The following is a 22,224-nucleotide window of genomic DNA, read 5'->3' as shown; positions in this document are numbered from 1 at the left end:
CATTGCATTCCACTCCGGCTCATTACTGATAATTACTGGGGCTTTCTTGGCAATGTTTAAGAGGCAGATCACTCAAATCCCCTTGCTTGTCATGGAAGCATTTTAACTTCGCCTAACTAATACCCATGGCCGTCTGGATTAGTCATTTCCCATTAGCCACCTTTGAGGTACGTTAGCATTAATCCCTCATTACTGGGTGAGAAAACCAAACCCCCAAGAAACTGATTTCTGGCCCAAGAACACGTGGTCATCAGTCAAGTCCATGACTACTAAACCTCTTTCCTCCTCTGCGTAAGCACGCTTGTCATCTTTCAGCTATCTCCTTGGGGTGTACGAAGACCAAAATTTAGAAAAGGTGTTTCCATTTGCATAGCTAGCCCTATGTTTAGGAAATGAGTATGCATCTCTACTCTCATGGGAGAATTGCCAAGCGCTTTAATAGCATGCCAGTAGTGGGGTCTCTTTCCCGGGCATTCTGAGTCATTTAGTTTGGGTGCAGCAATGGCATAGGGTTTTTTGTTTAATAGTAATAATCTCCCATGATGCTGCGTGCAAGGAGGGTTGAGAGTGCAGGCCCAGGCAAAGTAAGCAGAGGTTCATGGGATGCTGAAGTTCCAAACCCGACTCAACAGTCTCCTCCCACAGGTCTTCGCCATCCCACCAGTAGAGCCCCTGCATATGGAGCCTGTGGAGACATATACATTTAGCCTGGGTGGAAGCATTTTGTTACCAGAAAGGACACATTAGCACAGAGTGGTCTACCAGTTAATCCCAGCAGAAACACATCACTCTGATGAAGGGACAGGGAGAGAAGAACAAACCTAGGGTATGATGTGTTGACCAGACGGGTAAAGGAGGGAACCCTGAGCTGCCCCAGGGTCATGACCATGTAGAAGTACCATGCCCCTGGGCAGTGGTTTCAGAAAGTGAACAGGTAAGGGTTGGGGGAGGGAATCAAGAGAGGCTTATTGGTTCAGAGCAGCATGCACTCTGAGGTCAGACTGACTATTATTTAAGCTCTGTGACCTTGGGCAGGTTACTACTTCTTAAATGATCAGTTTCCAAATTTGGAAAACAGGTAAAAATTGCAGCCAGTTCTTTTTTGCTTGGGACCTGAAACAAGATACTATCTACACTAATCAAAGAGTAAGATGCAAATTGACTGTACCTTTGTGATGCCCAGCAGCCAATCAGGAGTGAGTATGCAAATTAACCCAACAAATATGGTAGATTAATTTGCGTACACAGTCGCTGAGCGGCCGGGGGTGGGGCGGGACACTTGCATCGTTCTGCCCCACCCCAGCCGCTCCGGGCCTCTGGGCAGCATGGGAAGGCAGAAAGAGGGCTCCGCCTGAGCGAAGGCGGTGCCGGCAGCCAGGGGAAGGAAGGCCCGTTCTTACACGAATCTTCGTGCATCGGGCCTCTAGTATGATATAATGCATTAGTGTGCACTGGCTTTCCCAGAGTCACTGGATCTCTGTTAAGTTTTCTTGATTAAAATGGGAATGGACCATTACTCTCTCCCAGGTAACTAATTCTCACAAGGAAATACAGGTTAGCTTTAAGGAGGTGAGCCATATGTTGACACGGAAGCAAGAGTGGATAAAACCTTAGAGGGGAGTCCCTTGGACTCAGAGTTGTAGGGTGAAGCTGTGGAGCCCAGGATCAGACGATGTCCTTGGACCAAAGGATGAGGACAGGCACCAGGAAGCTAAATGAAGTTGGGACAAGACTTGGCTCAAAGAGCACAGAGAACTACCAAAGTCAGAAGCTATGGAGCCATATCCCAAGAAAATCCATGACCCAGAAACCAGGAAAGATGCCCAAAGTTGAACGAATTAGTTTCAGGAATAGCCTTCTAGAGCTCCTTGCTCACAACCAGCCGGATTCTTTGTTCTCTGTCTCCTTGGAGAGTGGCTTAAGCCAAGCAGGTCCCAGAAGTGAGTATCTTAGCAGTAATCCTGACAAGCTGTGTGCTGCTAGGGAAATGATCTTTCTAAATCAGAGCCCCCTGACTCTGCTCTAAGATGATGGACCTCGCAGCACAGTGGGACCCACAGAAACCTGGGTCCATAGGATGTTCCATGGTTAACACATTTATTTGCTGAGCAAATGAAATTTAACGCATTTCTCTATGGGGGACTTTTCAGTGCTTTTAATTTTCTTGTAAATGTCTAAGAGGAGGATATGGTGGTATATGTTTTTAATTTTTTAACATTTTTATTGATTTCAGAGAGGAAGGGAGAGGGGGAGAGAGAGAGAGAGAGAGGAAATAGACCCATCTATTGGCGTTCTGTGAGGCCTGTTAGTATCTAGTCTGAAAATCTTGGCATGTGGCAGTAAAGGCTGCCCAGGTATGTTTTATAACCACAGGCTTTGCAAGTTTAAGTGGAGGAGAAAGGTGGAACAAGAATGGGCAATTTCCTTTGACTTTTTTATCATGGGTAGTGTTTATTTTAAGCAGTTCCCCAAATAACTAAAACCTTTCCTCTATGTTTCGTGCTATTGCATTCTTGGAATGATGCATTTTATTTTATGTTTTTTAATATACATTTTTATTGACTTCAGAGAGGAAGGGGGAGGGAGGGAGAGATAGAAACATCAATGATGGGATAGAATCATCGATCGGCTGCCTCCTGCACACCCCACTCTGGGGATTGAGCCCCCAACCCAGGCATGTGCCCTGACCGGGAATTGAACTGTGACCTCCTGGTTCATAGGTCAATACTCAAACACTGAGCCACGCCGTCTGGGCAGAATGATGCATTTTAGTGAGAGTTTCACCCACGTCTCCTCATCCCTCCCCTGAACTTGCTGATGTGGAGGTACCGTGATGCCAGCTAGCGTGGTCCCTGCTAAGTCCCTGCTAAGTCACTCAGACCCTGCTCAACAGAAGAGCTGCCTTGAATGGCAGCCGGGACTTGTTATTGCCTGTGGGTTCCATCCATCTGCACCCACACTACAGCTGTTCACATTATATTTTTATTTTCTGGAGGGGTCAGTGGAAGGAGAAGCAGCAACTTAGGTGAGGAGAAGGAGGAAATTAGCTCAGATCCACAGCTATAATGATCAAGAAAGAGCTCCTTTGTCTGAACTCTGTGCATCATAAGTTATGATTGATTTGGGGGATAAATGTAAACCTTATTAGTTACTCTTGATAATATGTAAATGTTTTAGTGACCATATTTTCTTCATCCGGAATTATAACATAGCCTAAAGATTTTATCTATTTTTTAAACATTGATATGAACAGTCTTCAACCAGCATAAGGATTAAGCCACATTTGGTGCTAGATTAGACAAATCACCGTGTTGAAAATGAAATTATTTGAAATCAGGACTTTAGGGGAAATCTGGATTATGGCTGACTGCCCTGTGCCCTGGGGGAGACAAAGAAACTTGGAAGTTCATGCCATTTGCCAAGTGGGTCGAGAGTCCCTGTTGTCCCCAATGACAGCTGGCACACACAGACAAGCCACTCACTCTAACGTTCCTTTTTCCTGGTAAAGAAGTAGCAACTATTTGCTTGCCTCCTTCTTTGCAGGAAGGCAACAAGGCGTTTGCATAGAGAATCTGGGTGGTTTTTTTTTTCTTTCCTAAATATGTTTTTAATTGATTTCAAAGAGGAAGGGAGAGGGAGAGATAGAAACATCAATCATGAGAGAGAATCATCAAGCTGGTGCCTTCTGCGTGCCCCCTGCTGAGGATCAAACCCAAAACCCGGGCATGTGCCCCGACCAGGTGTCGAACCACGACCTCCCTCCCGGTTCATGGGTTGACGCTCAACCGCTGAGCCACACCGGCCGGGTGGGGATCTGGCATATTTAAATTATTTTTTTCTATTTAAATTGTTACTATCAAAGAATAAGAAGCAGCCTATTTACAAAGAGATTGTTGGTAAGGAAGAAGATCCATAAAAAAGAATAATTACAATGCTTCTGGCTAATGGTTATAATGGCAGCTCTAGATGAGATGTTTTTAAGGGAGGTAGTCTAGAAGCCAGGCATGGTCAGCTGTTTGGGGCTCTTGACTGGAGAGACGATGAGTACAAGAGAACCGACTGATGGCCCTTGGCTGTTCCAAAGCTGTCAAGCATCTTCACAAGAAACGTGGGTGATCGCAGTGTCCAGCTGGGGAGCGCAGGGACGCATAGCAAGTTTCCCGAAAACCAGTGCTTTCTCTCTGAAATGTAAGGCCACGAAGGATGCATTTCTGGGATCTGATGTTTCCTGGCTTATTCAAATAACAATGATAATGTTAGGAACCTTCCAACTACAGGATCCTTCCGCATTCTCAATGACAAGAACAGCAAAAGCCTCGTCCATCTGCTCATGATTTTCGCTCCCATCGCTTGAATCCTATTCCTGGGCTGCTGGGTCTTCCATCCGTGCTCGTCTGCGCCCCCTTCAGTCCGCTGGCCAGCATTATCCCGAGTCCTGTGAATGTAAGTGGCTCCGCCCGGGTTAATGAGCTTATCTGATATTCCCCCCCCCCCCCCCCCCGCCATGGTGGCTAATTTTGTTTGAGATTTCACAGTGCTTCTAAATTTATATATGTAAACAGAGGCACGTTTTTCTCCATGTCCGCAAGTGTCTCAGCAAAAAAGAGAATTTGCATTCACCTCCCATCATGCCTGCCTGTTTCAGATTTGAAAAGCTGTGGGTCAGTGTGTGAATGGGTGTCAATTAGACGATCCTACATGACTTCCCAAAAGGAAAGGAAATGGCTCTTCTCTCTTAGGTTTTGGAAATAATCCGGAGTGTTCAGGGCAATGTCCACTTAAAAGCTCACAGGTATATTTTAATTCATTTTCTTTACGAAGAGGGAGAAGCAGGTCCATCAGCACGTCACTGATGGACTGTTTGAAATACAATAAACATTAGTCGTAGGATTTAGATAAAGAGGGCACGGGACTTCAGGTTTACTATGAACAGGGCTGTTATAAGATACTTGGGATGTGAATATTGGCTTGGTTTCCTATGGCGGCTCTAACAGGTCACCGCACATTTGGTGCCTGAAACAGCAGATTGATTCTCCTGCAGTTTTGGAGGCCAGAGCCTGAAGTGGGTCCGCAGGACAGAGCTCCGTTCTGGAGACGCTGGGGAGGAATCTGTCTCCTTGCCTTTTCCAGCTTCTGGGTTCCCGCATCACCGGCCTCTGCTTCTGTGGTCACATCTTCTCCCCTGCCTCCCTCTTATCGGGACCCTTGTGATCACACTGCCCACCTGGAAAATCCAGACAGGGAGCCTTCTGTCTCCAGACTCTCCGTTATAGCTGCAAAGTCTCATTTGCCACATGAGGTAACATGCTCTCAGGTTTCAGGACCTGGACGTCTTCGCGGCCCATTATTCCGCCCACGACAGATAACGCCACTTCCCCTTTCTGATCAGCTTTCTCACTGGTCTCCCCGAAAAGCTGAAGGAGCTAATCCCAGCTCCGACCTGGAGGTGTGGACTGTGAAGGTGAACGTGCCAACCTGCAGGAAGACCCCCTATGAGGAGGCCTCCATCCCAGGGAAACTTCCAGCGGGCACCACATCGCTGTTTTCTCCCTTTCCCGCCAAAGTCTTGCAAGCGTAACATGTGGGCCCACCACACAGAAGCAAGAGCTGTGGAGGTAGCATTCATGAGCTCCAGGGGCTCCGGAATAAAGAGATTCAGACTCCCAGCCTGTCCCTTACTAAGTCTGTCATCTCGCACACGTTCCTTATTTAATCAAACCTCAAGTTGTGTATCTGCAAAACAGAGGTAACGTCCAGAATTGCTGTGAGATTACAAAAATAAAGCGTGCAAAATGCTTAGCACATGCCTGGAAGTCAGTTATTGCCCAATGAGTGGTGGTCATGGCAGGGCCTTACACCAGGCGTGCTCTTGCTCTGGGCTGCCCAGTACGCCAGAGGTAAAGAGTGGACACAGCAGGGCTGAGGGCACTGGGAGTGGAGGGAGCTGCAGGTCTAGCTAAAGGCCAAAGCCATCTCTGTGTTAATAAATGAAGCAGACCACCAGCATCGTGCAAAAGAAATGGAGTTCTGTGCTTACATTGAACTTGCAGCTTTTGCACATGCAAAGTCTGAGAACTGAGTAATAAGACCCGGAATGGGAAGGCCAATCGCAGCATGGAATGGTCTAGAATGTGACCTTCTCAATATCCTAAGAGAGAAGAGGAGTCCTGATCAGTTCAGTCCATGGCAACTGCCTTAGCCATGCCGGTTAAGACTGACACCTGATTCTTTGTAACATTTACAGCTATATGAATCATTTGTTTGCTGGCTTATTCTGAAGTAATGGGTAATACTATTTTATCCCAGAGTGTGGTTTCAGCTTTCTTCTCAATAATCCACTTTATTGTCATCCTAAATCCTGATTTTAAAATCTTTCTCAAGATGTTACATATGTGATGTTGGACCCAGTGAATTCTACCTACAAAAGCACTAATGTTCACTGAATATTCGCTCTATGCCAGTCATTGCTTGTGCCAACTACCTAAAATACACTTTACTATTTATTCCTTGCCTTTATTCTGTTATAATTCTAATTGATTCTACAGATGACAAACTGAGACTTCAAAAGTCTGAGTGACTTGCCAAACTTAGGGCACTTGTAAGTGGTTCAGCCCAGAGTCCAATCCAGATCTTTCTGTCTCCAAGCCCCAGATTCTGGCACTTCCAGGGAGAAAAACTAAATGATAATGAAAAATATCAGGAACAACAAAAATTACTTCTGAAATGGAAAAGAAATGTCCATAAATGGAAGAAAATGAATTTCAGAATTACATGTAGATTATGATTAGATTTTTGTAAACTAAATAGGAATTATATATAGTTATATATGTGTTATACTTTATGTATCTTACATATATAGTAATATATATTTTAAAACTTTTTTGAAAACTAATGTAAGTTATGGGTCCCTTTTCCTTTAAAATGCATATGCATATGTGCACACAAAACTTCACACACAACTTCAAGCAGTTCATGTTAGGGATCTCTAATACATATATATTACATGTACAGAAAAATCTGGAAGGATATACAGCAAATTGTTAATAAAACTCTTTGAGGAATGGGATTGTAAGATATTTTTTTACGTTATCCTTTATGTTATTCTGTATTAGTTGAATTTATAGTCAATGAGCATGTATTATTTCTGTAACTAAGAAAAATTTAAGATTATAAATGAAGTCCAAGTGTTTCCAATTTAAAATGGGATTTACTGTTTTGTTTTTCTGATGACCAGGCTTCTCGTGTTTTCTTAAGTCATAACTCAGAGATGATGGATAGCCCTCTGAAAAAATGTAAAGAATGCCTTTGTGAATGCACTCAATAGAGGCTATTTTATGGAAAAAGAAACTTTCCCTAAAAGTTAAGAATAACTGAAAATTAGGCGTGTTGGAGATAGGGCTGCGGGGCCCGTAACTAGCATTTTCTGAAAGTATTATCAGTGTTCTCTGAAGGCGGCGTGTGCACAGAACTTTCAGAGCAGTTCTTTAGTGAGCATTGAAAAGACCTTATGACAGGTAATACGCGCTCTGTAATAACTGAACATACTGGTAACCGAGGTTAATGCTACTTTGCAGGGGGAAAAAGCCGAGTCAATTGCAGTAGAGGTCCGGGTGCTAAGCAAATTACCCTTGGGCTGTTGTTTAAAATGCTTCTTAAGCCTCGTTTCCAGCCGGTCTGGCGCTCATTGAAATGGCTGTTTCCAGAGCACCCTCTTCTTGACTGAGGGAGTTTCCTTCCGCTCCCACCTGCTCTCTTTCGCTGTCCCCCGGGTTGAGGTGTCAGGATGATCATCTTACAGAGTAACGTTGGGTCTGGAAGACACTTTCCCTCCTCACTCCCACCCCTCCCCCATACATACATCCCGGTCTCTCTGCGCAGGGACTTTCCATCCAGCTTTAAAATGAAATCAGATTCTGAGTGAAAACAAAGATGCCGGGCCCCACTTACTTTTTTCATTGAGAGAAAAAAAAAAAATCATGTATTTTAAAAAGGAATCTGTAATATTGCAGCCTGATTTAAGCTTGGTATATTCGTTTTTGTGCCAGTTGGGTGTTTTTTGTTTGTTTCTAAGTTTATTTTAATATTAGTATTGTTTAAATAAAGGAATAAATGTATAGTGAAAAGCAAGTCATTTCCTACCCCAGGCCATTAGATCCCGAACCTGTTGGGGTTTGACAATAGCTGGAGACCCCAGGAACTCACGCAAGGATTATAACGAGCATCTTCCCACCGCAGCACATCTCCAGAACAGACCCCCCCACCCCCACCCCCCGCCCCCATGCCAAGTTCATGTAGCAACCGCAGGAGCAGCAAATACTTATGAAACCCTTTGGATCCGCACCAGTGTGGTAGGTAACAAAGGGCAGGACTCTCTCCACTGACCTGGCCAATCTGAAAGTAGAATCTGCACACTGCTGTTGGTTCTGCTCCCTGGATGTGATGGAAGTGCTGTCCGCACGGAGTGCTGGGCATAGACCTGCTGGTAAGGATGTTGTATCATGCATCCTTCCTAGAGGCTGGGACCAGAGAGGGACGCAGATCCCTTTGCACACTGCTCTGCACGATGAGGAGCTCCCTGCTGGCTGGGACGAGGGTCCTGACAGTTAACTTTTGCCGGTGCCATCGCAGCTCTGAGCTCCCTCTGGGAGGCAGTCCTATGAGTAAGTAGCAGGCTCTGTTACCGGCAAGGAATACACGGTTGTAGTCAAGAGTCTCTGCTTCCAATTTATAACAACCTGGGTGCCGGTCCTGGCACAGCCACTTACTGATTTTGTTTTGTCAAGCTTCTCACTATCTCTTAACATCTGTTCCCTTGCCTGAAAGATAGAGGTAATAGTATCTGCCTTGTAAAACGATTTGGAGGATTCAATAGGCGTCACATGTAAACCCCCAGCACCGCAGGGAGGTGCTCCGTCAATGGCAGCGGATGACGGGGTAGCATGAAAAGTCTTTCTTTTGACCCCCCCCTTTCTCAGCCAGCGGCTGTCCTTTCTTCTTACACCCCTTTTAAACAAAGCTCTTCCACAGAGAGCCCAAACTCCCCGTCTCCAACTCCCCTCCTTACCTTCGCTCCGACACCCACTCCAAGGGGCTTTGGCCTCGCCTCTCCAATGTTACTGTGTGGTTTTTTTTGGTCAAGGTCGCCAGTGGCCAGTGCATGGCTGAATGCAATGACATTTACCAGTGGCAGCAATTAATCAGCAGAATTTGATAGACAAGATTCCTCCTTCCTTCTTGGCATGATTTCCCCTCGGCTTCTGGCCAGCACACTTCCTTAGTGTCCTTCCGACTCAATGGCTGCTCCTCCTCAGTCTCTGTGGCTCCAGTCCCTGATATTTAGACAGTGCAGAGACCAGGACTCGGCGACAGCTACTTGTTTCTATCAATATTTATCCCCACAATGACCCTACCCAGTCTTCTGGCTTAGAATGCCATCTTTGCCAGGGGTTCCCAAATATATGTTACCAGCCCTGAACTAAGTCCCGAATCCCAGACTCATAGCCAGCTGCCTGCTGGACTCTCCACTTGAATGTCTGATAGGCATCTCTAGCACCATGAGTCAGTCAGGGTTTGCCAGAGAAACAGAAGCAGTAGGATATATCTATGTATGTACATATTTATTTTGAATATTACGGACACAGGCAGGTCCCAAGATCTGCTGGGTGAATCAGCAAACTGGAAACCCTGATGTTTAGTTCCCGTGTGAGTCCAAAGGCCTGCGAACCAGGAGAGCTGATGGTCCAGTTCTTATCTAAAGGCTGACAGGCCCTAGACCCAAGAAGAGCCCATGTTTCAGTTTGATCTACAGGCAAGAAAAACGCCAATGCTCCAGTTTGACGGCTGTCAAGCAGGAAGAGTTCTCTTTTCCTCGGGGAAGAGTCAGCCTTTCTGCTGTATCAGGCCTTCAACTGATTGGATGAGGCCCACACACGATAGAGAGCAATCTGCTTCACCTGGTCTACCCACTCAGTTGTTAATCTCAGCCAAAAGCACAGAACACTCAGAAAGATCTCTGACCAAATAGCTGGGCACCCTGTGGCCCAGTCAAACTGACACATAAAATTAACCATCCCATACAGCATGTCCAAAAATTGGACTCCTGATCTTTGGGACAAAAGTTACTCTACCTATACCTTCCCCTGACACTGGCTGGCAATGGATTCTTCCAGTTGGGCTCAAGCCAAAGACCTTGGAGTCATCCTTAACTCATCTCTTCCTCTCCTGTCTCACATACAACCTGTCAGAAGATCGTGTTTACCCTACCTTGCAAACATCCCGAATTTTCAACCATAGCTTGCTACTTCCATTGCTACTGCCCTACTGTGAGCCACATCGTTGCTCGTGGAGACCTATTGTGCGCACATATTTAAAGTTGCTGCCACCAGCACTCCTGCTCTCCTTTGCTTTCATTTTATCCATAAGTACTGCTCACCTTTTATATACCACATAATTTCCTTACTTATCCTGACTGGCATTGTTCTGTCTGCCTTGGGTAGAATGCCTAGAACAGTGCCTGCCATGTAGTATATGAGTCATAAATGTTTGTTGGAAGAATTGCCGTTGTAGAGATGAGAAAACTGAGGCATACAGCCAGTAAGTGATGTGCCAAGGTGACTGACGCATTAGTGAGAGTGAAGCTCTTCTAAAGTGATGCTTAACAGTCACAGGCAGGAAGCACTGATGTGACGATGTGTCTGCAGTACTGTTGTTGGGCATCTCTTTTCCATCTATTTTTTTTTAATTAAAAATAGCCCTTACCCGCTTAGCAGTGTGTGTAGACCAGTGCTCATTTACATAGTTGTGCTTGACCATAGGAAATGGTTTATTCTCTTAATCTTATCTCCATGCCTTTCAGTCATCTGATAAGATCCCCAGGTTTTGAAATAATTTCACTTTTCAGAAATGAATGGACTAATGTGATGTTCCCCTTGACTTTTTTTAAGCTCATTAGAAGCCAAATCAGATATCACTTTGCAGCTTTACTTATAAGTTAATCCTTTGATCATCTTATAATATGTATAATGGTATCAAATTATGTTATAAGAGAAAAAGGGATTTTTTAGTAACTATATCTTTGTATAACCATCCACAAATATGAGATGAGCACTTACTCTGTGTGGGCTTGGTGATGGGGTGGGGGTAATAAAGAGGCTTCCAGAAACTCCTGGTCTAATAGGGAAATGTGTATATATTAGCTAGGATATTAATTCAGCTACTAAAACAGAGACTAAATAATAGTGGCTTAAACAAAATAGAAGGCTTCTCTCTCTCTCTCTCTCTCTTTCTCTCTCCCCCCCCCCCCCCCCCCGGAGATTGTCCCCTAAGGTCCTCTGGGGCTCCACTCCTCCCAAAAATTGGACTCTTGATCTTTTGGACAAAAGTTACTCTACCTACAACTTCCCCTGTCATTGGTTGGCAATGGATTCTTCTAGTTTGGCTCAAGCCCAAGACCTTGAAGTCATCCTTAACTCATCTCTTCCTCTCACATCTCACATACAACCTGTCAGAAAATCCTGTTTATTCTACCTTCAAAGCATCCCCTATTGTGTTATTTTCATGATGGCAGACTTTGGCTCACACTCCCACATGCACATTCTGGCCCCCGGGAAGAGGGAGGAGGAAAAGTGAACAAGTGGCTTCCTTTGAAGGAGATGCCCCAGAAGTTGCACATCTCACTTGTCCTCATATCCCATTGGGCAGAACTTAGTCACATGACCATACTCAAGCCAAGAAACTTAGTGTGAAAAAAAAGAAGGAAAAAAAAAGAAACTTAGAGTGTAGGGTAGCCACATGCCCAGCTTGGGGAACTGTGTTACTAAAAGGAAGGAGTGATTGACTGTGGGAGACAAATAGAAGTCCCTGCTCAGCCACATCTGCAAATATTTCTGCTGCTCCAACGAGGAAGGTCTTCAAGGACAAGGCTGCACCTCACATTGTGCGTGGCCAATAAATATTTGTTGATTGGGTGATTCGATTAATGTACTTTCATCCAAGAGATTTTGTGGAGGGATTTTATTATAATGCCTCAAACAAATACTATTCAATCCCATGGTAAATACTTCAGAAAAAAACAAATGGCAAAGGACCCGTGGAGGTTAGAGTGGCTGCATGGAGTACAGACTGCTTTCCTTTCCGAATTCACCCTGCTCCGCGGGACCGGGTTCCCAGCCTTCCCCTCCCCCAGGTGGCAGTCAGGCTGGTAGAATTGTTGTGTGGAGTCCATGAGGAAATGAAAACGGACGCTGCTGGAGGAAGTAAATAGAGCAGCAGTAAAGCGTCCCTGCCCTGATCTGAACATCTGTTCAAACTTTTCGCAGCTCCCATGAGAAGGGGGCGGGACACAGGCTTGGATCTGCAAAGGAAAACCCCCATCCATTGCACTCTGCTCACTGCCAATTTATGATCATTTGACCTCAAGCGGCCCTGGGTTTATCTCTATGATGCCTTTGAAGGAAAGCCAAGCCGGCTCAACAAATATGGTAAACAAGAGGACAAGGGCTGTTTGTCATATTCAGGGGCGTGAACCTTTGCAGAACCTGGCGTCATGAGCTACTGAATTTACATGACTGCTGCGTATGCCAAATGAGATACGGGTTCAGTAGCCGAGGGCACAGCCGCACCTCAGTTTGGAACCTCAGGTGAAGATAAAGCTGAGTTTGCTCTGTACACTTGAAAGAAACAGCCTCCGCGCTGTGGTTTTGGAATTTCGCCGGTGCACGCCGGCCTTTCTTCATGTGCCTGAATGAGCAAGGAGCCTGCTGAATCTGGTTAAGACGGCCAGACGCTCTCCTGGAACTTGGCTACCCCAATCCAGATGTCAGTTTGCATTTGCTGTAGGGTGAACATTTGGCGGTATGGCCTTGGGCCAACCTTTTCTCGGTGTGGAAGGCTCCGAGGAGCTGGCTGCTCAGCTGGGCGCCCCCCCTGGCTCTTGTCTCCAGCTGCTTCAGGGCGCACTGGCCCGGAGGTAAAGGGGCAGCGATAAGCATTATAAAAATAAAGTTTGTTGCTAGCCAGGCCAGCCGAGCCCCAGCTCTGTATTCTTGGCATGACAAATGGTCGGTATATGAGTTGTTCCACTGGGAGAAAAGGGATGAGATTTCTCTCACCAGGCCTAATCTGGGGATTATCAACCAGTAGCTCATGGAGAATCATGTCAGAACCAGGCTAACGGATGGGAGCCATGATCTTGGGCCAGCTTGTTTACGGACCCCCATCTTGACTAAGCTTTTGGGGTCTGGTACTGCCTAGAAAACACAGCATCAGAACGCAGGATCGGTTGCTTTTTATTGAATCACTCAGGGAGAGCAAGTAGTGGGCATCGTTAAATCAGGGAGCAGGTTGGCGTCTCCCCGAGTGTGCCCTACCAACGATACACGCTGAGCCTCAGACGTTGCCGCCCAAGGCAAGCTTCGGGGGCCGCTGCACAGTTCCCCATTTTGTTCACACAAGGGAAGGGAATAATAGTGGCTGCAGCTCCTGAAAATTCAGCGTGATAACCTGAAACTGTCATGGCCTTTTTCTCATCTTATCTGGGGATTAATGTCTACCTGTACGGCTCCCTGCTTCTTATTCTCCAGAACTCTTTGTTGTATGGCTGAACTGAAGTTAAGAGTAGGAAGGAAAACGTTGCTCTCCGGACCCTGAGAGTAGGCTGTTCCCTAGGATAGTCTCAAGACCTACCTGGAATTCAGATGCTTTATTTTACTGCTTGCAATTTCCCCTATGCACCAGGGAATTAAAGGCAGTCTCTCCTGCTCTTCCCTTCCCCCTCTTCCATTCCCCCTCCTCTCTCCCTCAGTTTTCTTGTCTTTAAAGACGCAGACAACCTTTCTGGCACGTTGCCTAGGCTTAGGAGAGAGAATCTCTGTAAACATTTCTTCTAGCCATTGGCATGGAGGCGCTGTATAAATCAGCAAGACACTTTGTTGTAAAACTTCCTCATTATCAACAGTCACTACTGTTTCGTATTATGAATGCTTCTTTGTCTTCAAACGGCATTTCAGATGAAGCAATACTGTTGTTGAAAATGCAGGAGGCACCTGCTCGTGTGCTTGGCTGGTGGAATTGCAGATGGTTGCCATGAATATAACAAAGCCAGGTTCCTGCAGGTGAGTTATAATAGAAATTTATGGAGCAAGCTGGAGATGGAAGTGGAGATTCAGCTTCCTTACTATCCATTTGAGTCTCTGGATTTATCCTTTCTAGGGAAAAGAGCTTTGAGATCTATGTGTGGCTCATCTACCCGATTCAGTTGGGATTGAGTTTTTCTTATCATTGGATGCATAGATTAAAATTTAATTACAAAGTAAGTGTTCTGCATACGCTGTGTGCCAGAGCTATGCTGAGTACTAGAGATACGTATATAAGAACCGGCCTTTGTGTAGACGTACCACAGAGGGTGAGGGCATGAGTGGGGGGTGGAGGCAATGGGGGGAATAAGGACACATATGTAATACCTTAATCAATAAAGGCAAAAATTTAAGGAAAAAAAAAAGAACCACCTTGCTATCGAGGTGTTCATAGCCCCTCCAGGGAACTTTTATCTGTCGACAGCAACTCTCTTGTAATGCAGTGAGCACTATAATAAAGATATATGCTAGAGACACAGGGTGGGGGTGGGGTGGGGTGTGGAATATATGGTGGGTAAGGGCACCTGGTCTTCGATGGCAGATGTATCGGGTAAAATCTGGACCTGCCATTGTTAGTTGGGATTAAGGGTGATGAAGAAGTGCTCAAGACAGGGTCTGACACCTAGAACGTGCTCAGTGGATGGTCATTTGCAACTGATGAGTAAGCAATTGATTCAAGGTTTATTTGGTAGAAGTCTGGGCAGCATGAGGAAGCATTGTGGAGGCTGAGACCACAGCAGGGGACACCTGTGAAGAGGCGAGAGCTCATGGATGTTTAAGAAGAGCCTGCCCCTCGTGTGCTTGGGGCAGGAGTGGGTGGAAAGGGGGTCAAGAGCTTTAGAAAAGACAGGGGCCAGATTGAGAATCAATTTGTAATGTCAGACCGAGAGGTTAGACTTGACATTGAAGACAGTGGGGGAGTTATTGGCGTTTGCAAGCAAGAAAGTGGCACAGAGAGATGTGTTTTAAAAAATAGCCTTTCTCACAGCTGAGTGTGAAATTGTCTGGAGGGGAGAAGAGTGAGAAAACGAGTACCCTAGTGCCAGCAAGAAGTTATGTTCACATTCGCTCCATCGGTATTTGGTGAAGGCCTATTGTTGGCATTTTGCTAAGAACAAATAAAGACAGAATGTGGGCAAGGGATGGAGAGAGGGAAAACAACATGTTTCTCTGAGATATAACTGATCAGAACTGGAGACTCTCTGGAAGCAGGGGTGATGAAGAAGGACAAGAGAAAAATAATTTCAAGGGAAAATGAGATATTTTGCACCATTGGAATTCAAAATATTTCACCAGAGCTAGGAAAGAGAGACACTTACTTTTCTTGTTGGCCTTTCTCCTCCCCCTCCTTCTTGGGAAAGAAATCTCAGGGGCTAGTGACAGCCAGCTCTCTGAGCAGTTGGTCCACGGCCTTCTGAGGTCAGGTCGGGCTCTGCATTAGCTTCCAGAGAGAGAATGAGAATTGAGTGGGCAGTGAGAAATGAACAAACAGCTTTGGACAATATTCTCGTGGCTCACCATGGCCCCTTGAATGCTCAACTAATTTTCTTTTTAAAAGAGAAATATCAGTTGACTTTGGAAAGTTACTTTCCTGTCAAAGTGGAAATGTTATGAGAGACGATATTAAATAATGGAAAATGTGAGGTTATTGGATGAGAGGTCGGGGAACGGGATCTAAGGCCATCTTAGGTTAACAGTCGAGTGAGTGGTGATGTGTAAATATTGACATGGAACCCAAGAGGAAATAAGTAGAGGAAAAAAGGATGACAGCCTGAGATGGTTTTGCTGATTGGAAAGACGTTCATGAGGGAATAATAACATCGTTTTAAAAAGACAGAGATAGCCGAAACCGGTTTGGCTCAGTGGATAGAGCGTCGGTCTGCGGGCTGAAAGGTCCCAGGTTCGATTCCGGTCAAGGGCATGTACATTGGTTGCGGGCACATCCCCGGTGTGGGGTGTGCAGGAGGCAGCTGGTCGATGTATCTCTCTCATCGATGTTTCTAGCTCTCTATCCCTCTCCCTTTCTCTCTGTGAAAAATCAATAAAATATTTAAAAAAAAAAAAAAAGACAGAGATATATGAGACTGAGGAGGGAGCCACTCTATCTTTGACTATGTTTGTTCTTCTAGGAGTTATCAGCCACACCCTTATTGGAAAGATGGCATAATTTATTGCCAAGGTTGAATAAGAGTCAATAACTTACATATTGCATTGTAGAGCGTCTAAAAGGGTAAGTTTAGTCATCATGAAAGGAAACACATGATGTGTAGTATGTGTTTGAGCCAGAATCTTACCAGGATACTCTCATCCAGCCAGATTCTTTTACCAGATGCACTAGTGAGAACTAGTCCACAAACTGGAGTGCAAGTGACATTGCATCCCTCCTATTTTTTAAAACATATTTTTATTGATTTCAGAGAAGAAGGGAGAGGGAGAGAGAGATAGGAGCATCAATGGCGAGAGAGAATCATCGATCAGCTGCATCCCGCATGCCACACACTGGGGACTGAGCCCACAACCTGGGCATGTGCCCTGATCAGGAATCGAAACGTGACTTCCTGGTTCATAGGTCAATGCTCAGTCACTGAGCCACACCAGCCGGGCAGCATCCCTCTGATATTTCAGATCTCTAGAACTCCCATATACCCTATTAGCAGGCAAGCTAATATATCTCCTGTGATCTGATCCCTCCCCTTAAGTGTTCAGCAATCTCCAGGGCTTATTCAGTTAAAAAATGGCCCTCGGCCTCCACATGCCTCGCCCAGATTGCTGAGGTGTCATTGGTCCCCTGTACTTGCTTCAACAGTGATGGTGTTGAACACTGGCCCTCTGGTGTCTGACAGTCATTGCTTGTCCACTGCAGCAGGGAATCCTAGCTGGTCCTGCTGACCACCCAGGCCAAGGGAATGTCGCAACCAAGAGGGTTCTCCTCTGCAGCCACTTCTCGGGCACAGCTCAGACCCAGTTGTGCTGAGTCGAGGCCTCTTAAGCATCTGCCTCCTCATGGAATCTTTTGCCCAAGGTCCTTCACCCAAACAATAGGCCAGCTTCTCTATTAGATCCTCAAAATAAAGGATCTTGAAACACTTTTCCTTATAGACAGCAGGACCACTAGCCCTGCATTTATACTCATACCCGAGGCCACTTCTGATTGGATTATTGTCATTTGTCTTAATAATAAAAAAAAAGGGTGGGGGAACAAAAGTTTAATCTCTGGTAGGTCCCCTATGCTAAGACACCTCCATATGTGAGTGTGTTCAGGCATTATCTTGCTTCTTACTCTCTCCATATCTTACCTTGTAATAGACAAATATGCAAATTGACCGCACCTTCGCTATGCCCAAGCCACGCCCACCAACCAAGCCACACCCATCAACCACGCCCACCAGGAAACCGTTGCAGGGACGTTGGGGTGTGGTGGAGCCCAAGGCCGGGAAAGCCCATCGCAGGAGACCACTGGGGGTCGGCTCCTGCGATCGGTTGCAGGGACGCTGGGTGCAGCCGAGCCCAAGGCCACCGCCCAGGGCCAAGCCCGGACCCTGAAAGAAGGCAGAAGGCGGTGGCCACAGCCAAGGCCTGGGTCCCCGGTGCCGGCAGAAAACACGTGCAGGCAGCCAGGTGAATGAAGGTCTATTGCACGAATCTTCGTGCAAATGGGCTACTAGTCCATTATAATTCCAAAACCCAAGGCAATTCAAGCTGAGCTCACAGTGGTGTTAATCTGTTGGGAATCCCTTGTTGCCACCACTCTATGTTTTTGCTGGTAAGGAATAGTCTGCTTTACCCTGCAGCCCACATTCCCAACACATACACATATTCGTATGTGACATAGAGGCCAAAAGGTGAATGGTTAGCCACAAAAGGTCTGCTTTGTCCTATTTTGCTGTGTACAAAAGGGTGTTTGTTGTCTTTAGTTGAAAAGGATTTCAGCCAAGAACAGCCACTAGACAGTAACACCAGTGTTATAATGTATTTCCCTGTCTTTTCCAAACCTATTCCCCCATTTTTGCTAGAAAGCCTTAGGATATGAGGTGCAGGCTGGAAAGAGGCTGCTGGAAGGGAAACCCATGATACAGAGGTTTTGAGAGAAAGGAGAATATGGGATCAATGGTGGACAGGAGGTGGGAAGGTATGGCAGGCTCTCTGTGTTCCTGTGTCGAGCATGAACCTCGATGGCGATTGGATCCATCTTCACTCAAAAGCAGCTGTGCTGGCTGACAGGGCACAGCTGAACAGCCAAACTGAGCTCTTGTTTCCCAGGATGAAGGGGACTATGTAATTTTCTGTTCCAACAGGAATACTTTTGAGAGTGTTAATATTACTCCTCCGATAATAAAGCCAGGGCAACTGGAGTAAACCAGGACCATGGCAGGCAAACCAGAAGTTCTGATCATTCAAACCACGATAGACTTGTATTTTGAAGACACTATATTTTTAAAATTAAGCTCTTAGCTGTGAAAAATGCATTATTCTGATTTGCTGTGGGAACTCCTAAAAGCTGTGACCCCCTCAAGGAATAGACAATCTGGTTGTACAGAAAAGACGCATACACAAAGAAATTGCCAGGAACCATTCAGGGTGGAATCTAACCAAGTGCCAAATAACTGTCAGTCCTGAGTTGTCAGTTACACCTCAATAAAGCTGGAAATGTCATAGAATATGGTAGGAAGGGCAGTAGCCTTGGGGTTAGAAGACCTGTGTCAGGTCATGAATCTGTCTTCAGCTGGGTGACCTTATGCAAGGTACTTCATCTCTTTGAGCATCCATTGACTTGTTCATTGGATTCATGAATTCATTCAGGAAACACATGGACTTGCTCTGTGCCATGGTGTCTGTGGTGGTAAAGAATATAACCTATCCAGAGAGACATTCCTGGGTCAAGTTGCAGCTACGTCACTCACTTTGAGACCTTGAATTTATTTAACCCCTCTGAGCTTTCGTTTCCTCATCTGTCAAATAGTGATAATAAATCCCAACTCATGGAGCGGTTGCAACCTATTGTAAATGAGGAAATAAAGTGAGATTGTGTATATAAAACATTGAACAGTTTCTGACACATAGAAAAAGCTGAAGAAATGATAGCAATGATTATTACTCTGGGTACGGTACTAGTTGCTGGGAATGCAAAGGAGAGTGGGGGGAGAGGGACACTGGGCAGGCAAAAGCCGACAATAGTGTCAGCCTGAACACCTCCCTGGACGGTTGGGAGGGTCCCTGAGGACATTAGGTAAAGAGCTTCACATGCCAATAACAAGCTGGACAAAGGAAAGACGACCGTATGGCTATTACCAGTGGTTGGGGCATTGTCTAGATTCTTCCCTTTTCCTGTTAGGATGGAAATAAGAGATAACCCCATGTGTCTTAAATAACCCACACATGCATTCTCTCACAAAACAAGAAGTCCAGAGGTGAAATGTTTCCAGGGTTGGTTATTTCTATGGTTTAATGATGTCATCCAGAGTCCATATTTCCACTGCCTTTCTCAGATGTTGGTTGACATCGGCTGCAGTAGCTCTAGACAGTACATCCTCAGCACACCACACCAAGGCAGAGACATCTCTTCCTTGAATCTTAAGATCTCAGAAGCCCTTCTCAGAATCCCATCCCTGCCCTTGTACACCAGCCTGTAAGTCTCATTGGGCAAAATTGGATCCCATGTCTTTTCCTAAGCCAGTCAGTGATAAGATAAAGCTACTATAATTGGCTTATGGTAACCAAGATCCACCCTCCTGGGGCTGGGAATTCTTTCAATTCCCCAAAAAAACAAGGCATTACAGAGGATGCAGAACACCTGAATAAAATCAGGTTTCTGTTAACAGGGAAGGAAAAGAAATGGTTGCTGGGTTCCACCTTCAGTGTCTTCTACAGACCCTATCTCTAGTCAGTCGCTACGTCTCCTAATTCCACCTCCAAAATATCTCTTAGATTCACCCTGGTCTTTGCCCAGGTTCCCAACATCTCTTGCCTGTATTCTTGATTCCTTTTATCTCTGTCCCAACCATCCGGTCTTCCCTTCAGCCTCGGTCAGCTCTTTCTATAATGCAAGCCTGAATATACCATGTCCTAAATTAAAGACTCTTAAGTCTCAGTTCAGATGCAACCACCTCTTTGAAGATGCCCCGATGTTTTATTATGGCTCTTTTATAGCCCTGATAAGGGACAGTCTTGCTTTTGAGCTATATGCATATTTTCTATGCCTCCTACTGTCTTCTTGGTCCAATATGGTTAACATTGGCTACATGTGGCTATTGAACACCTGCAGCATGGCTGACCCAAACTGAGATGTGTTTTAAGTTAAAAAAAAAGACACTTTGACTTTCAAAGATGTAGAACAACAAAAAAAGAGGCATTTAAATTTTTTCATTAATAATTTTATTACTGATCATATGTTGAAATGATAATGTTTTGGATATATTCTGGTTAAATATATATTATTAAAATTCATTCCCCTGTTTCTTTCTAATTATTAATGTGATGACTATTTAAAATTACCTACACAGTTCACATTTGTAGCTCACATTGTTGTCTGGGCACTAGGTTGCTCCCTCTTACAGAGTTGGGGCCACATCTTATTTGTTCATTATTCATTATGTAGCGCCCTTTCCTCCCCTCACGTCCTTCAGAGTTGGAACCTACTCAAAACACAGTAGTTGGAGTGGGTTTCTTTGTGTTTCTTTTTTCTCTCCCAGTGTTCTAACTAAGCTTCTTTTTAAGTTTGCCACATTTGGAAATCACTCTTCATTGCCGTTACTTCCAGGCACGAAGTTGTTATGAAATAATCCAATTGAAAGAGGAAAAACTAGAATTTAAAGATTTCGATTAAGTTTGCTTGTCTCTGTTAGTTTTCATTCTGCGTTAGCAGGCATTCCTCAACAAATTATATTTTTACTCTTAAAAGGCAGTGGTGTCTCCATGACTACAGCCCCCAGAATCTTGTTATTTTTACAATTGCTATTAGGAATAAAGCAGTAGATGTAAATTATGTTCTTTCTATTCAATTCCACGAATTACAGCCGGCAGTTACTTCTTTTATTCATGGATAAAATAATTACATATATACATTTAAAAACCATTTATTGTATTCTTAGCCAGGATCATTTAGAAGACCCAGGATTAGTTATGTATTGTAGAAGACATTGAGGAGGAAATCTGTTTATAATGGCATAATAGAATAAAAAAATTTTAGATTTCATGAGCAAACATGAAGGAATTAAGTTTGATTACAGTAGCCAAAAAAATGCCATCGGAGGGAAAGCATTCCCCCCTCCCACCCCACCCCCCGAAATGTCTGAAGAATTATAGTTTGAATTCGGAAATAAATCACATCCGTGGCCATAAATCATGTGCCGGAGACTTACAACAGGCTCGCCTGGTTGCCTTCTGGCCAAAGGGCCGAGCTTGCACAGCGCTGCCTGCCCCTCCCGGCGCTGGGCAGGCCGTTCCCCTCAATGAACAGAAACAAGCATGGAGTCCATTATTTTGTCGGTGGGGCTGCTCTGTAAGGCTCTTTGCCAGGTCTGGGGAAGAGCATTGTTTCCTTCGGCTTTGATCTTTCCTCACTCAGAAAAGCTCTGCCCCCGTGACATGTGGAAGCCGGAAGCCGGGTGGAATTCGGGGACCCTCTCTATTCATGGAGTCCTTATCCCCGGACGGCTGGGTAGTCCTTTCTCTCTTTTTAAAAAAATTATGGTAAAATGTACATAACAAACTATAGACCATTTTGCTTACCCATTGATCTGTTGCAGGACATTTGCATTGTTTTGGGTTGTGTGTGGTTTTCAATAGAGCATGAAAATACTAGTATGTAATGACACGCTGGTCATTGCTACATTTGGATCTATGTCTGATGAATAGAAAAGAAACCCAGATGTTATCACCCTAAAAAAAGCCTGACTTCCCTGCTGAAAGAGAGCCTGCTGTGTGGAAGGATGCCATCGAGTGGAGACCTTATAATTCATAACTCCCAGGGCCAACTGCAAACACCTGGCTGGAGGGGCACCTGCCTCTTCGCCCAGCAAAGCTGCGATGCAGGGGTGCTCATGGCCCACCACCCTGTCCTCGGCAGGGAGGGCTTCGGAGGGTCTGACAGAAA

General features: G+C 45.2%; 1 protein-coding gene across 1 annotated transcript in view; it reads left to right on the top strand.

The window, feature by feature from the left end:
• The window catches only part of NCALD (neurocalcin delta), a 70,908-nt gene that overhangs the window by 9,716 nt on the left and 38,968 nt on the right, over positions 1-22,224 (top strand). The window contains exon 2 of the mRNA XM_054708454.1: positions 4,278-4,443. The gene's annotated coding sequence lies outside the window, so the exon portion shown is untranslated. The remainder of the gene's footprint in view (positions 1-4,277; positions 4,444-22,224) is intronic.

The sequence above is a fragment of the Eptesicus fuscus genome, chromosome 19 (genome assembly GCF_027574615.1).
Source record: "Eptesicus fuscus isolate TK198812 chromosome 19, DD_ASM_mEF_20220401, whole genome shotgun sequence".
Classification (NCBI taxonomy): Eukaryota; Metazoa; Chordata; class Mammalia; order Chiroptera; family Vespertilionidae; genus Eptesicus; species Eptesicus fuscus.
The sequence above is the reverse complement of the archived record's forward strand: the minus strand, read 5'-3'. Positions and strand labels throughout refer to the sequence as shown.